This window comes from Urocitellus parryii, assembly GCF_045843805.1.
Source record: "Urocitellus parryii isolate mUroPar1 chromosome 13 unlocalized genomic scaffold, mUroPar1.hap1 SUPER_13_unloc_8, whole genome shotgun sequence".
Taxonomy (NCBI): Eukaryota; Metazoa; Chordata; class Mammalia; order Rodentia; family Sciuridae; genus Urocitellus; species Urocitellus parryii.
Genome location: NW_027551776.1, coordinates 260,894 through 275,933, shown reverse-complemented (window position 1 = coordinate 275,933; position 15,040 = coordinate 260,894). Strand labels below are relative to the sequence as shown.

The 15,040-nt window shown below is 39.7% G+C and overlaps 1 pseudogene; it reads left to right on the top strand.

The window, feature by feature from the left end:
• The first annotated feature begins 329 nt into the window (after positions 1 to 329).
• LOC144251448 (rho guanine nucleotide exchange factor 28-like) overlaps positions 330 to 15,040 on the top strand; it is a 32,736-nt pseudogene continuing 18,025 nt past the window's right edge.

Sequence of the window (15,040 nt, the reverse complement as noted above, 5' to 3'; positions counted from 1 at the left end):
GCTGTGTATCAATTCAAGAGCTTAGAGGGAACTTCACTGGAAAGAAGTGGTGTGAGTGGTGGTGTGAAGCAGGGATCTAAGGAATCTCTGCAGAATGAACTGGGTGGTAGCCTTTATTCACCTATGCTTAGAATTGGAGACAAGAAAGGTACATGGATTGGAGAGAGAAGAGCCAGTGAGGAGGGGTTAGCCCAAAGTGACCATCAGCTAAGCAGGTGCAGATGGGAGAAGGGGATCATTGTCCCAGAAAATACAGGCCCAGAGACTGCAGCTTGAACAAAATCAACATCAAGGGAGGGCTATGAGAAGATAAGCTCACGTAGGTAACCATGTCCAGACATTTTCTGATAGAAAAGTACAGGAATAAGGTGCAAGTGGGGTGCAATGACTATTGGCTTTTAGACGAGGAGCCTCACAGTATGTTGTATTCTGAAGGAAAAGATACAGCTACCAGGGTAGCTCAAGATAGAGTGAGAGGACACCATCAGTGAAGAAATTAGGCTAAAGAGGATGTTGAAAGTCCAGAATATGGGGTAATGTGTAGGAAAGACTGTGATGTTAAGTAAAGAAACAATTCTACAACACATCTTAAAACATGGCACAAAAGACTTTACTCCTGATCAGTTGATGCACTAGTGTAAGGGACCTGCGAAACGTCGGAGGAAGAGACCACAAGAGACTGGCTTCATGCAATAAGCAGACAGGGATTTTTATTGAGGATCCTATTCAGCGCGCTGAGGCTCCAGGCTCCCTCAGGAAAGGAAAGCAGCCCAGAGCCCAGAGCAGGGGTTGAACAATGCTTAAGTACACTTTTTGGGGCGGGCGGGGGCTTTGCATACATCATAGTCTCCTTTAACAAATCACCATACACCGCGGGAAAAATCAAACAACAACTCCTAGACTTGATTAGTAAATTCATTGGCGGGAACAGGGCTGGCTGGAGTGATAGGTCATTCCTAAGGAGGGGGTTACATTTAAACTGATTGGTTCGGGCCCTGAATGTCTACGTGACAAGCAGCACAGGGTCTTGAATGCTTCGTGAGGAGTTACACAGGATCCCAGGCCATAAATCAACTAAATTCCCAGTAGGGCCTTGTCTTAACTGCCTCAGGAATTTAACCCATGCTCTGCAGTTTAGAAGCAGGTTTACAATGCCTGGTCCTTTACATTTTAACTCAGGCTTTGCAGCTTAGAAACTTCACCCTTTCACTAGGTATAGGGACCACTATAATGTAATACCACTCACATGGGAAAAAGAGATTAGGCTAATCTGTGCCTACAGCAAAAACAAATGGATAGAGAGTCAAAAAGCAGGTTGGGGAACAGTGGATAGAAAATGAATTAAGAGGAGATAGAGATATTATTATGGGTCAACCAACCAAAGATTCTACTGAAGATAGACCTAGGTGATCAGAGATGTTACTGGGCATGGCAGAGGCTGAGGAGCTTGATCAGATTTGGAGATCTTCTCAGTCTGGATTTGATATTGAAGTGAACAGAGGAGCTTAGAGGAGAGTTAAGGGACCTGACTACTACTTGGCCCAGCCAAGAATCTCTGTCAGTACAGACCAGAGAATGAGTGCATATGGCTCCATTTCTGGGGTGATGGAAATGGAGTGATGGAGTGTTGTGGTCATGGGGTGATGGAGTGTTGTGGACTGAGCTGGGGCTGCACTGAATGCAGGCCATGTCTGTTTCTCTTTCAGCTTGGTGAAGTACAGAAGAGCCTACTGGGTCTGGGTTTTGCAAGGGTGAGCAAGACAAAAGGATGAGGGAAGCAAAAATATACATTTAATGGACATGCCTGGAGACTGGCCTGGTTAGGAAGAAATAAGGACACCAGGGGAGTGTAGAGAAATGGATAGTTATAAGCTGAGTGTTTGGATCATGCTTATATCCCAGCCCTGGGTCCCACCCTGGGGGTTTCACTGCATTGGGCCCTGCAGCATTCCACTGCTTGACCAGCCTGAGTCTGGCACCAAGTTGAAACCATTCTGTTATAGGTTCTGCAATGTGCTCTGAGAATGATCATCTTAGCCATATGGAATTGTTGTGAGTACTAAGTGAGATTGTCTGGGAAAGTGCCCAGCAGAAAGAACCTGGAAAAAGCAAAGTGCTCAATAAAGGGAACCTGTTGTTATAGCCTTTATTATTATTACCAATTGACTTAGAAACAATTGAAATGGTAATGAGATCTTAAATGCCCACTCTACAAAACTCAACTTTTCTTTTTGGAAGAGGTCTAGGTGAGCAGACATACATAATTTATTCTTTGCATTTTATCAGTCACATTTAGAACTAAGTCCAGGCAAAAATTATGGTGTTTGTTTCTTATGTCTCATTGTTATTACTTTCTATAATTTAATGTACAAAAATATAAAAATAATACAAAAAGAAAAGCCTCATAAATTTTGTTCTCAGTAAAGGAATGAAAGCAAAATTAAGGCTATTTAGTTTATATATTCTCTCTTAAGTTTACTCTAATAGTATGAGAACTAAAATCTGTCAGACCATGGTAGTCAACTAGTGTTGCTCCAAGAATAATCCCACACCAAATTTCTGGTAGAATGAATAAACTAATATATGTTAGAAGCTGTAAGTTATGGCCCTTATGGCATAGTGGCATGGTGACCAAATGGAAGCCTTCTCAGGTCAGACCTTACCAATGATCAGTCACTCCCTGAGCTTCTGAGGACATTAGTTTCCATGACTCTGTTACAGCAGTGTTTCTCAAACTATATTAGCCATGTCCTTTACCTGGAAACCTTGTTTAGGTGCAGATTCTGAATGAGTAGGTCTGGGGCAGAGCCCAAAGCAAGCATTTTTAACAGGATTCCCAGGGAGGCCCATGCTGTCCTCTTTGGGTAACTAAGCTTTGCAAGAAATAATTTGTCAAAACAGAGCCTCTTCTTGACCTTTCCTTGACCTTGTAACTCAACTCTGATTTTCTCTACTTAGCTTTTCTAGTAGTAAAACAGGCTTTTAAGAAATTAGAACCTTTCGTGGAGGAAGGGCTATGTGCAGGTCAAGAAGTGAGGTGTGTTCTTTGACAGGCAGCGAGAGAGAAAATCTTCCTTGTACAGGTGGGCATCAGGATCTGCTCCTTGAGGTTTTCTGATCAGACCCTCCCAAATCTATGAAGATGTTTAGATCCTGGAAATAGTTATACCCTTTTGAGGGTTTATTCCCATTCTCCACTGACTGCTCATTCTAAGATATATTTCTTCAGTTCTAGCCTCTAGAGAGTCTTTGGTTTCTCTCCCAGTTTTTCTTTTGTCATATTCTCTTTAGCCCTTGAGTTCCAGTCACCTCATAAACATCATTTAGGTGACCTTATCATCAAATACAGAAAAGAGCTCACTTCATTTCTGTGCATCTTCAGGAGGCTATTTCAGAAACTCCTCCAGAGTACTTTCTTAAGGTGATACAGAAATGAGAGCATGTGGCCAGCGGTTGAAAGTGTAACTACTGGAATTGATAATCATTTGCTCTGGTGACATGAGCATGACTAACTTGCCTATTAAGCACTGTTTGGAGCTCTTAAAAATAGATTAATTTATTTCACAGCAAGTGAGAAAACTCTGAACATCATCTTTGTTATTGAGCACTCTAACACACATCCACCTCAAAGAAAATATTGTAATTATAATGTTCATAGGTATGCCAACATGGCTGGAAAACACAGTTTTGAATGTTATTTTTTATGGAAGAAGGGATCCAGGAAGGCAAATAAATCTGAAGTTCACTCAGGTTACCCATGGCTGAGTTTGTAAGAGGATGGAGATTAGATGCCACGGTTGGCTTCAGTTCTTAGAAACTTGGTGCAGTAATTACTGGATTGCTGTGTCTAGGAAGGTGTAAGGAAGCCCTGAATTGGCTGTGACACATTTCCTACTACAGGGAATAGAACTCAACTATCTTATTGTCCCTGAAAACATGTTTAATAAAGCAAATCTTTTATAATCAAGTATTTTAATGTTTCTTTTTGGGGGGTGGGAAGTGCAGAGTGATAATGTAGTATTTGAATTTAATCCAGCACTTTTCCCATGGAGTTTTTGCTATTTGGATATAACTATATTTAAAAACTAAAGAAAAAAACTCCTTTCTTTTCAAGTGCTCTTATTGGATGGTGTTATTTCAGTGGCTTATTGTATGGTGTTCTTTCTCCCTTTTTCCCATGCAGAAAGAACTGAAGAGCACAAAGACTTATGCAAAGCTCTTTGCTTAATTAAAGACATGACTGCAGCCATGGATCTGAAAGTCAACGAATATGAGAAAAAACAAAAATGGCTTGAGATCCTAAGTAAGATCGAAAACAAAATGTACACAAAGCTGAAAAATGGCTACGTGTTTAGAAAGCAGGACCTGAGGAGTATAGAGCGGACCCTGCTGTATGATGGCTTCGTTTACTAGAAAACCACCATGGGACATTTCAAAGGTGGCTACACCAGACACACTCCTCCCTTCATTCCTGTTGTTCAGGCAACAGAAGACAGGTTTTCAGAGGAAGGATGGTTCTGAGTGGCAGGACTGCATACACAGGCACTTGATTTTTCAGTTGAAAGATCAAGTTGTGAAGTTCAATAGGCAAGTGTGACCAGTGATCATGTCTTTGATGGGAATTTGCTGTCCCGACCAACAACTTTCCTATGTATTTTTATGAATGTGCATGTTTGTGATGTCTAAAATTAAAGGAGCTCAGAGTTCTGCTCATCATTGGCACAGGAATATTATTCTGTCAGTTGTGTTGATAGCAAGGTATTATCATACCTACACAGGTAGGGGTCCATTGTGTGCCACATCAGTCTGAAGCTGTCAGACTGTGAAGGGAGCAAGTGAGAAAACTCTGAATATCATCTTTGTTATTGAGCACTGTAACACACATCCACCTGCTTGCTGGCCCTGTTTTAAGTACTTCCTCAGGCTACCTTTTGCTCATGGCATTAACTCAATTCTGCTAATCTGGTTATACTCTAAACCAGCTGATTTCCATTATTGAGGTCGTATAGGTAGGACCTTGCCTGACCCAGGCTTTTTTACTCTGGCTACACACTAAAATCACCCCTGGAGCTTAAAAAACCCCAATAATGCTTAAGTCTCCTCCCAAGATTCTGATTTTGTCAGTGAAGGGATGAAAACCAGCTCAGAGGGATGTTTTAAAGTTCCCCAGGTAAGTCTGCTTTGCAGCCAGGAATAAGAGCTACCAGCCTGGTCTCCTTGTTTTTAACACTTCATCATAGTAATGTTCTCAGGTGATCAACAAGAGGAAGAAAATGTTAAATTCTAGTTAAATTGTTAAAATCAAGGTCATTATCCACAGGAGGATGATCAGGTTTTGTTGGAAGTTCAGCTAATGTCTGAAATGGGATTTGTTGTTTGACAGGTGCAATGTTGTATTGAAAAAGCATTAACCACTATCCATAGATCTGATTGTTCCTTGTCCCTTTAACAGATTCACTGTGCAGGTTAGCCTGTGTGTGCAGTGGTTCAGTGAAGGTGGGCTTTTGTAAACAATTTGCAAGAGAAATCTAAACACTCAAACTTCACTCAACTCTCCATGAAACAAAGGAGCAGGTTTTCATGTATAAGTTGATATGGAAGCTGCCTTTTTATATTTTTAAAAAATATTTAGTTTTTAGTTGTAGTTGGACACAATACCTTTATTTTATTTATTTATTTTTATGTGGTGATGAGGATCTAACTCAGGGCCTTGCACATGCTAGGTGAGTGCTCTACTGCTGAGCCACAACCCCAGTCCCCTTTTTACATTTTTAATTGAGCATGGTTTTCCCCTAAATGTAAGGGCTTGCTCCAGTCTATTATAACTTTCTTTCTGTAAGATATTTTCCATCCATTTTGAAATCTGCAATTTAAATTGTGTATGTATACGTATAGCTGTACATACAAACATGCACACTTAAAATTGGCTTTTTAGTAAGTTGTTTGTATATCCTTCATGATCAAAATACTGGGGATTTAATAAAAGTTTTATAATTAGACTAATCTGAGTCACTTAATTTTTATTCAATTTATTTAAATTGGAAGCATGAAATTAGAATATTTAATAAAGGCATTTGAAATACGGTTTGCATCACTAACATTAGTAATGTTTTTTTTTTTCTTTGAAGATATCCTAGCTCTACTTCTAACTGATGTGCTGTGCTTTTTACAAGAAAAAGACCAGAAATACATCTTTGCAGCGGTAGTAAGTATATGACTATAAGATGCATATTTTTAATAAGACTTCATTCTGCATTTCCTTGGGATAAAATGCCCGAAATTCTTAGTGAAATAAAATGCACCTCATATAGTTCCATTATTATTAGTGATTTTACAGCTGATTTAGTAACTATTTGAATTGTGAAGAGATTGTAGTACTTTGGTACTAGATAGTGACTTGGCACTTCCCTGAGGCCCCTGCCCCCCAACCCCGGGTACTTCTCTGTTATGTCTATCTTGGTCTTTCTTCTTATCCCCAAACCCCATATCCTTCTCTCAGATCTAATGACTGAAATGTTAAATGCTGGGGACAAAGGGTCACTTTCAGCATCTTGCTCCTTCTATTCCTACTGGGATTGCCTTGTTGTGCTGCTTGCTGGCCCCATTTGTAACTGTCATTATAATGTCCCCTCTGCCAAACAAGTGAACACCATCCTGACATCTGAAGAAGATTCTTTCTTATTTCTACTACAACTGGTTCTGATGACTAAGGTCGTGAATAACACTTACCTTTGCAATGTGTAATCTTGAGTCGTAATTAGGTTTAGTGAAAGCCAACACTTTATCACATTTCTTACATAACATCTATGTAGTCCACAATGGTGTGGAGAAGGAAGATAGCATTCATTTACTTCTTATGGGCATCATGGAGCATCAGGCTCTGTTAACAAGAAGAATCCAAGAGACAATACTGACAGGGGCAGTACAGTGATGGCTCTGTAAAATGTATCTATTATCCATTGAATGACATGCTATTTGGTATATTAGCAGATAGCATTGATTCCATCTGGTTTTGGAAAATTCAAAGCTCAATGAAGTTTCTATCTTGCTGTTCCAAGAAAACAAAGAAGCGTGTCTGTGGTGATGAGATTCTATGGTGAGGCGGCTGGAGCAGTGTTTGCTGGTACATGTCAGTTGGCTAGAGAAGCTTCTTCATTCTGCTCAGCCATGCTGAGTTGTTCAAAGGTAAAATGTTTTTCACAGAGCTAAAGCAGAGGATGACAAGAAGCCTTCAACAAGCCCCATGTCCCTGATGCATTTGCATTGTAACTATTGCAACTTTCATGAAAACTTGCTGATTTTTCTAGCTGCCTCTCTGGTATCTGGGATATTCTGAAGGAATATGGAGAAAAAAAAAATGGCAAGTGAAGGGAACAGTTTTGATTAATTCATGGGATGGTGAAAACCAGGCTGGAAGAAGGAAAATCTCAGCATATCTTTATAGAAACTGAGATTTCTTCAAAACTGAAGGCCAGAAAGAGAAGCAAATCCTGCTTCTTGGATGGTATTTAAAGCCAAATGACTGGCAGATTAATAAAGAATTAGATACAGTATAAAGATGATTGTTGTGTTTTCTGGGCAATATAGCATATGGATGCAGGTCAAGCCATGATGCTCAACTTACAGTATCACTTGAGCTATGGATCTGGGCCTCTTATCTCACATGATCTGCATAGACCACCCATAGACCACACAAACAGGGAGTTTGGAATGCAGTTAGTCAAATATCAGAATGAAGGCAGCCACTACTTAGTTTTTGGTAAAATGTGTTTGGCCATGAACAATAATAAAATGTTGCTAATATTGTTTCTGCATTCATATCATAAGGGTGATACCAGAGAGTAAAAGAGAAAGCAGGATTTTATCCTTAGTGTCAAGTGCACCCTGCTGTTTGCTCATAGACCTTTTAGTTACATCTGTCTGACATCTCTTATATCTGTCCCTGCGCCATCAATCTCTTTTAGTGATCATCTTGGAGAATTGAAGCATTAGCTAGGGGTACACAGATACCCTCATTTCCTAGTTCCCATCCTAATGTTTCAGAAAATTATTCTCACACTCAGATCAAAAAGAAAGATTCTTCATTCCTTGTGCCCTTTAGAAAAACCTTCATTAGTACTAAGATGTTTATCTTGCTGCATGTTATAGAAGACATGATGAACTGGGAAACAGCCAGAAGCTAAGCATCTGAAAGTAGTAAGAAGATAGAGTAGTGTCCTTACCAGATGGTTTTGTTTGTTTGTTTGTTTATTTGTTTTTAAAGAGGACTCAGCTGGGAATGAGTGGGAACCAAACCTACAAAACGTATAGATAAGTTCACTAAATTCTCAGATACTGAGTCTAAGAAGCATCCCTTGAATATTAAATAAGACAATTTCTAAATTAAACAATAAAAAAAGACAATGAACATGTAGATCAGCTAGTTCAAGTTCAAAGTATGAAGCAATCTTAAATCTTTTCATTCCCTTGGAATCAGTCACTAACAGAATCAGTGCAAAGTGGATATGATATAACAACAGAACTAAAGGGAGCAGCTCCTTTTTGTCTTTCTCTGCATCATTGGTCTTTAGCTTTGTATGTCCATAGGGATTGGGCAGGAATGGAAGTGAGTGAATCCCAGTTCAGCATCAAGGAGTCAGTGTGGCGGAGGCAGCAGAGAATGATGGAGACTGTAGTCAACTAGTGAATACACATTCCAGCTTAGCAGAGCCGATACTCAGCCATAGTCAGTGTTTTTAAATGAGAATATGTACCTATTATTGCCAATCTTCGGTTTTACCAAGCACACAGAATCCTAGAGGTGTTTTTTTTTTTTTAATGGTAGAATTTCTCCGTTTTTAAATGTTGGCAACTTATTTTGTAAGAAATGGTTTTTAAATGCTATGGCACAAATAAACATCTTTGCATTACCAACGTTTAATATCTGTCTCCAGAGAAGCCATGTTGCCTTTTTTTTTTATTGTTGGTAGTTCAAAACATTACATAGTTCTTAATACATCATATTTCACAATTTGATTCAAGTGGGTTATGAACTCCCAGGATAGTAGAGAATAGGACAGACAGCAGAATACATCAGACACTAGAAAGGCAATTTGTCAATCAATGGAAGGGTAACTGATGTGATTCAGCAATCAGCCATGTTGCCTTTTCTCCTGGGAATTTGAGTTCTTGTTTGCAGCTTAGTGGTTCACATGATTACTGAGTAGTGATGGGTTTGCCTCGGTATCTTCTGGCCTAAAGGTTATTTAATGAGTGAGACTTTACATCCCTTTATTTATTCTTCACTTTTTAAAGATCTTATCATGCCAGGTGAGGTGGCACCTATAATCCCAGTGGCTTGGGAGGCTGAGGCAGGAGGATCGTAGGTTCAAAGCCAGACTCAGCAATTTAGGGAAGCTCTAAGCAACTTACTGAGACCCTGTCTCAAAATAAAAAGTAAAAAGTGCTAGAGATGTAGCTCAGTGGTTAAATGCCCTTGGGTTCAATACCTGACACCAAACCAAAAAAAAAAAAAAATAAAAACAAAACAAAACAAAACCTTACTCTGCCAGTGCCCCTCCCCCAATAACTCTGACTCAAGTGATTTCACTCTTCCTTATGTCTTAAGCAATTTAAACCCACCCTGAATTTTTACATATAGACACCATCAACCTTGTAATCTGAGAAAGTTGAAACAGTACATTGAATCAAGGGAGGCAGATGATACTTCAGGTAATAGGGCTGCAATAGAACAACAATGCTCAGAAGATCTTTCTTCATTACAGAAGGCCATATTGGAGAAGACTTGCCACAAAATTGCTTTTGCTTCCATTTTCAGAGGCCAAGCACAGAACCAGGTAGACCAATTGTCTGTCTGTCCCATCTTATATTTTCATGCTACTTTAAAAAAAACATGGAGGAGGTACTCCAGGTCCCCCCTGGCACAGAACTCCGGATCTGGCAGTGATGACTGCAGAGTCAGGAGGGCAGACAAGCCAGTGCCAAGAAGCCAGCAGCGGTGCACAGAGCAGCATGTTCTGGGTAAAGGTGTCACTCAGTCCGTGAGGGAGAAAGAAAACCACACGCTGCAGCCAGCTCTGTAAACAGTGTCAAGAGCCACAAACCAAAGCCAAGTTTTCATTTTCACCCCCACACTGCTCAGCGGCAGACATTCTTTTGGCCGTTATTTCAGCTCCTGGTCCAAGTCAGTGTCAATCAGGGTCGTCTTCATCTTTGGGTCCCCTTCATCTTTGGGTCCCCAGAGCTGCACGTGAGGCATCTAAGGACTACAGTGAATGTCCATAGAACAGGTGGCTGAATCACAGTGTGGCTTCACATTTTAGGCTTTCCCCCTATTTCTCTCCAGTGGAATTATGTTAAATATATTTGTTGTGAGCCTGCTGTGTGCAAGACAGTGTGCCTGGCACAGAAAGATGAATTAGACACGCTGTCCACTAATCGGCTTATCTGGCTGGTGAGGAGAGATACCTACAGATAGAGCTGTAGCAGTTCTGTTGCTGGGTTGTACAGGACAATAGCAGAAGAGGCTGGTGACATCTGGGGAATGTAAGGTCTGGCCTTCTCTTTCTTACCTTTTTTTTTTATAGTCAATGTTGTTGATTTCTGGGGATTTGTGCCCATTAAATAATCATTGAAACTATATTGCTATTAACTGCCAAATTCAAGGGACTCTTCAGGTCCATCATCCTTCTCCATCTGTCATGTTTTAGAGACTGCTTCCTTTTTCATATCCTCATAGAAAAATCCCTCATCCCCGACCACAGCATTTTGATATTTTTTAAATGAGTTCTCTGACTTTTCTCTCTCTTTTTAAAAAGTTGACTTTTTAAACCACTAATTGTTAAGCACAGACATTCACCTAAACCTTTTCTTTCTATTCTTTCTTCTCCATACCCTCTCCCTTAGAGATCTTATCAACTTCTTCAGCTCTTTTGAAAAGTGGGAAGTGAAATAAAGGTTTCCCTAGTCCTGTGTTTCCATGGCTCATGTGTTCCGTGTGACCCTTAGAAAGGACACGGGTTCATCTGCACATCCTCCTATTTTATGTAGAATCAGAAACCATCAGTTATTTCCCTTCAGAAGCTTACTGCTAGAGAAGTTGCTAATGAGGAGAGAGGAATGTTTCTGATCAGTGCTTCATCAGCTGGTCCCGAGATGTATGAAATTCACACCAATTCCAAGGAGGAACGAAATAACTGGATGAGGTGGATCCAATAGGCAGTAGAAAGGTAACATTTCCTTCTGTCTTTGGTCCATGGAATGTGCTTGTTCAATTGGGAAAAAATATTAAAATTGTGTCTCCCCTGCATGAAAATGCTGCTTCAGCCAGAATGGTCTGCTCCCTGCCCCTGCACCTTCCTGTGATAGTGACAGCGCGTCACCTGCAGGTCTGTAGTCCACACTCCTCTCTGCATGCAGTGCCCTCCCCTTACCTCTGCCTGTGCACTGTGGTACAGCTTCTGTCCTCACCTGCTTCATGAAGAATGCCTTAGCACTTGCTCTCTAAGGCATTTATCTGGTGCTTGTGGATCTTATCTTTTACATGTATGTATATATATATATGTGCTTATTTCATCAGATTGGAAGCTCCTTGAGGGCAGGGACATGTCATGCATACCTCTGGGTGCCTTGTATTGAGGAATCATTCAATAAATGTTTTTAGATTAGTGGATCTAAAGGTTCTAAATCAATCTATTTCTCTTGGGTACTCAAGGACAGTTTGTGTAAATGTGGGTGCAAGACATCACTCTTAATGTTAATTTGATTAGTTGGATTTTACTATTATGTAAAATTTCTCTATCTCCACTGTATCCACTCAGTATGGTTCCCTAATTCCATCCCCCAATGCTCTTACTCTCACCTGTTAAAACACCCAAATATTGTAAAAAATAAAAATTATTATCTTATTTGTACCAAACATGGGTGTTGGGTGTGTGTGTGTGTGTGTGTGTGTGTGTATGTGTGTGTGTGTGTGTGTGTGAATATTTGAGTCATCCTACACTGCTGACTTTGAGAATCATGTTATATTTTTCAAAGTCCTTTTCTCTCAAGAAAACCAAGCTCTTGGCCACGGAGCATCACTAATTCTCTTTATGCTGATTTTTTTTTTGCTTTTATAAATTAATTTTATTACCAAGTTTCCATGTTTTCCTAATGATCCTACACATACTTGGATTTAGTTTCAGTTGTGTCCCTTGACTATTGTCTCTTAAAGTTGCCCAGAAGAAGAAGGGGGAAGGACAAGTGAATTCGATGAAGAGAAGTGGAAAGCTGAAGCCAGAGTGGCCAGAACTCAGCAATGTCAAGGTATGGTGTGGGCCCTTCTGGCTCCCTGGTCATGGTGTGCTAGTTGGGTATTGGGAAAACCCTGGTATCATGAATGGAAGGTTAACTGTGTGTTTCTGAGGCTTGCACTGACCTCCTTCCAGGAAAACATCCCGATACTATTCAATCTCCTTCTTTTACCTTAATGATTAAAACACACAGAAACGCATGCATGAAACAGTAACTGGGCAGTGTGGTACTGATGAATGTCGGAATTGCTTCCTGATGGTTTAATTTTAGGTCCAACACTGTCATATTGTAGTTTTATGATTGCACAAGGAACCCAATAGGTCTGGCCATCAAATACAAATCTGTAAAGTAAGATTAGCTCACTTGAGGAGGTTGCTCATCCTCAACCAACTGACTCAGAATCAGTGAGGTGTGCAGAGTAGACCTGAGTATTTTTTAAACTCCCCCAGGTAATCTTGAGGAGCACAGAGGGCTGAGAACTCCTGGATTAGATTTTGGTTAAGGTTTCTTAGGTTTAAGAATTTTGTAACATAGTGAAATCAGGAGAGAAGGATTCATGCAAGGGTGGTCACAGAAATTGGGTGTTTAGAAACAAAGAAATAAGCCAGCATGCTTGGTTTTGACCATGACTGGATGAGGACTGAGGAGTTTCAGTCTATTTGTGTTGTTTATTTGCATGTCTATTTGTGTTGTTTCCCCCTGTGGGTATTTGCTCATTCTGGACAGGGCTGCCTCAATTTTTATTCCTGAGCAGGGTGTCTATTCTTAATAGGAAACAGCTTGCATAAACAAAGAAGAACTTTGCAGGGTTTTCTGGAAATAGGGGAATGAAGTGCAGAGGAAGCTGAGAGTGTTGATAAGTCACTTTCAGTCACTAAGTGGAAGAAGCAATATTTGAACCTGGGTCTGTCCTACCCAATGGAATTAGCTTTACCTTTTAGATCACACAACTCACTAAGTAGCATCTTTATCTCCTAACTTGAATTTTTATATAATTTGTTGTATTCATGGTAGTGATAAACTTCTATGGTAAATTCTATTCCACAGAAATACTCAGTAATCAAGACCAGCAAATTTGCACATATTTGGAGGAAAAGCTGAATATCTATGCTGAACTGGGGGAGCTGAGTGGCTTTGAGGATGTCCATCTAGAACCTCACCTCCTCATTAAGCCTGATCCAGGAGAGCCTCCTCAGGCAGCCTCTTTACTGGCAGCAGCACAGAAAGAAGGAAGGTTGTATTGTAAAGGATTTGTTTTGACAAATGAAAAAAATGTTTATTGAGTACCTACTATATGTTGTGTACCATCTTCTTGGTGCTAGGATATAGTAGAACAAGACATGAATACCTGCTCTCCAAGAAGTTAAATTTGGGAAGAACAAAATATAAAGAAATAAACATGGAGGCTGCATCAAGTGCTATAAAGAAAAATAAGCAAGGCAGAAGAGATAGAGAGTGACAGACTTAGAATGGTTCCATTTTAGATAGGGTGGCCAGGGAAGGCCTCTTTGATATAATGCTATAAAAGCAGACATGAAGGAAGTGAGAAGGCCAAGTGACAAACCACTTGACTTGTGGTTTAAAGGGAGACCTCTGATTATGGCATCAGAGGGGCAAAGTGCAGATATTACACTGAATGAGGCCCATTATCAAGTATCAGCATGTGCCAGTGTAGGAAAGAACATAAACGTGTATGTCATCTATATGTGGTAAACGTAGCATTTTGTATTTGGTATAAAATATGACATCAAGGGCTGGGGATGTGTCTCAAGTGGTAACATAATTGCCTGGCATGCGCTGGGCACTAGGTTCGATCCTCAGCACCACATAAAATAAAATAAAGATGTTGTGTCCACCGAAAACTGAAAAATAAATATTTAAAAATTCTCTCTCTCTCTCTTAAAAAATATGACATCAAATAAAGAATTTTATAAACAGCATCACAAAGTAAGTATCTTTTTCATCAGCGTCCTGATTAGACATTGTTTCATTGAAATACTATGTGTGAAAGGGCCTCAAAGGGTCTAGCTTTTATCAGTGTAAGGTGATGTATGTATTACATAAGGCTAGGAGAAAAAGTTCAAAGATTTTTAAAAAAACATAGGAAAGACAACTGTAATTTTAAAACTTTATAAGAAAAGTGAATATATATATATATATATATATAGTTTTATGTTTTCTGATTGTAAACTTTCTAACTTATGTGTCTTAAAATGTTTCTGCTTTTCATCCTTCTCAGTACAGACTTCACTTTTAAATCTGTTTTGTAGCTTTTAACTGTTTTCATGTTATCAGGAAGGAAGGAAAGAGGTAGGGAGGTAGGAAGAGTTGGTCAGTGATAGTTTAATCTTGAATGGAAAGCTATCACAGCAGCTCCCATCCATTATTTAGTCACAGGAGGATAATCAAGATTAAGTGTCCAGGTTCCTCTTTGTATTAACCTATCTAGAAAATTTGGCACTTAATAAGGCATTTTGAGGAACTTCGCTGAGGTACCACTTGAAATCACACTCTTAAAAATTGTATAATGGATAGTTTCCCATTAACTCACTTAATAAGGTAAGGTTAAAACAAATTACTGAAAGAATTAAAAAAACAAAACACCACCACCCGCTTCCAAAAATCCAATGGCAGAAATCCTGTTAATCACCAATTGCAGTTATCCTCTTGAACCACAAGGTGGCAGACCAACTCCATTAAAAGGATAATGTGCAATTTCCTTTCTCACTAGTAATGGTAGTTCTTG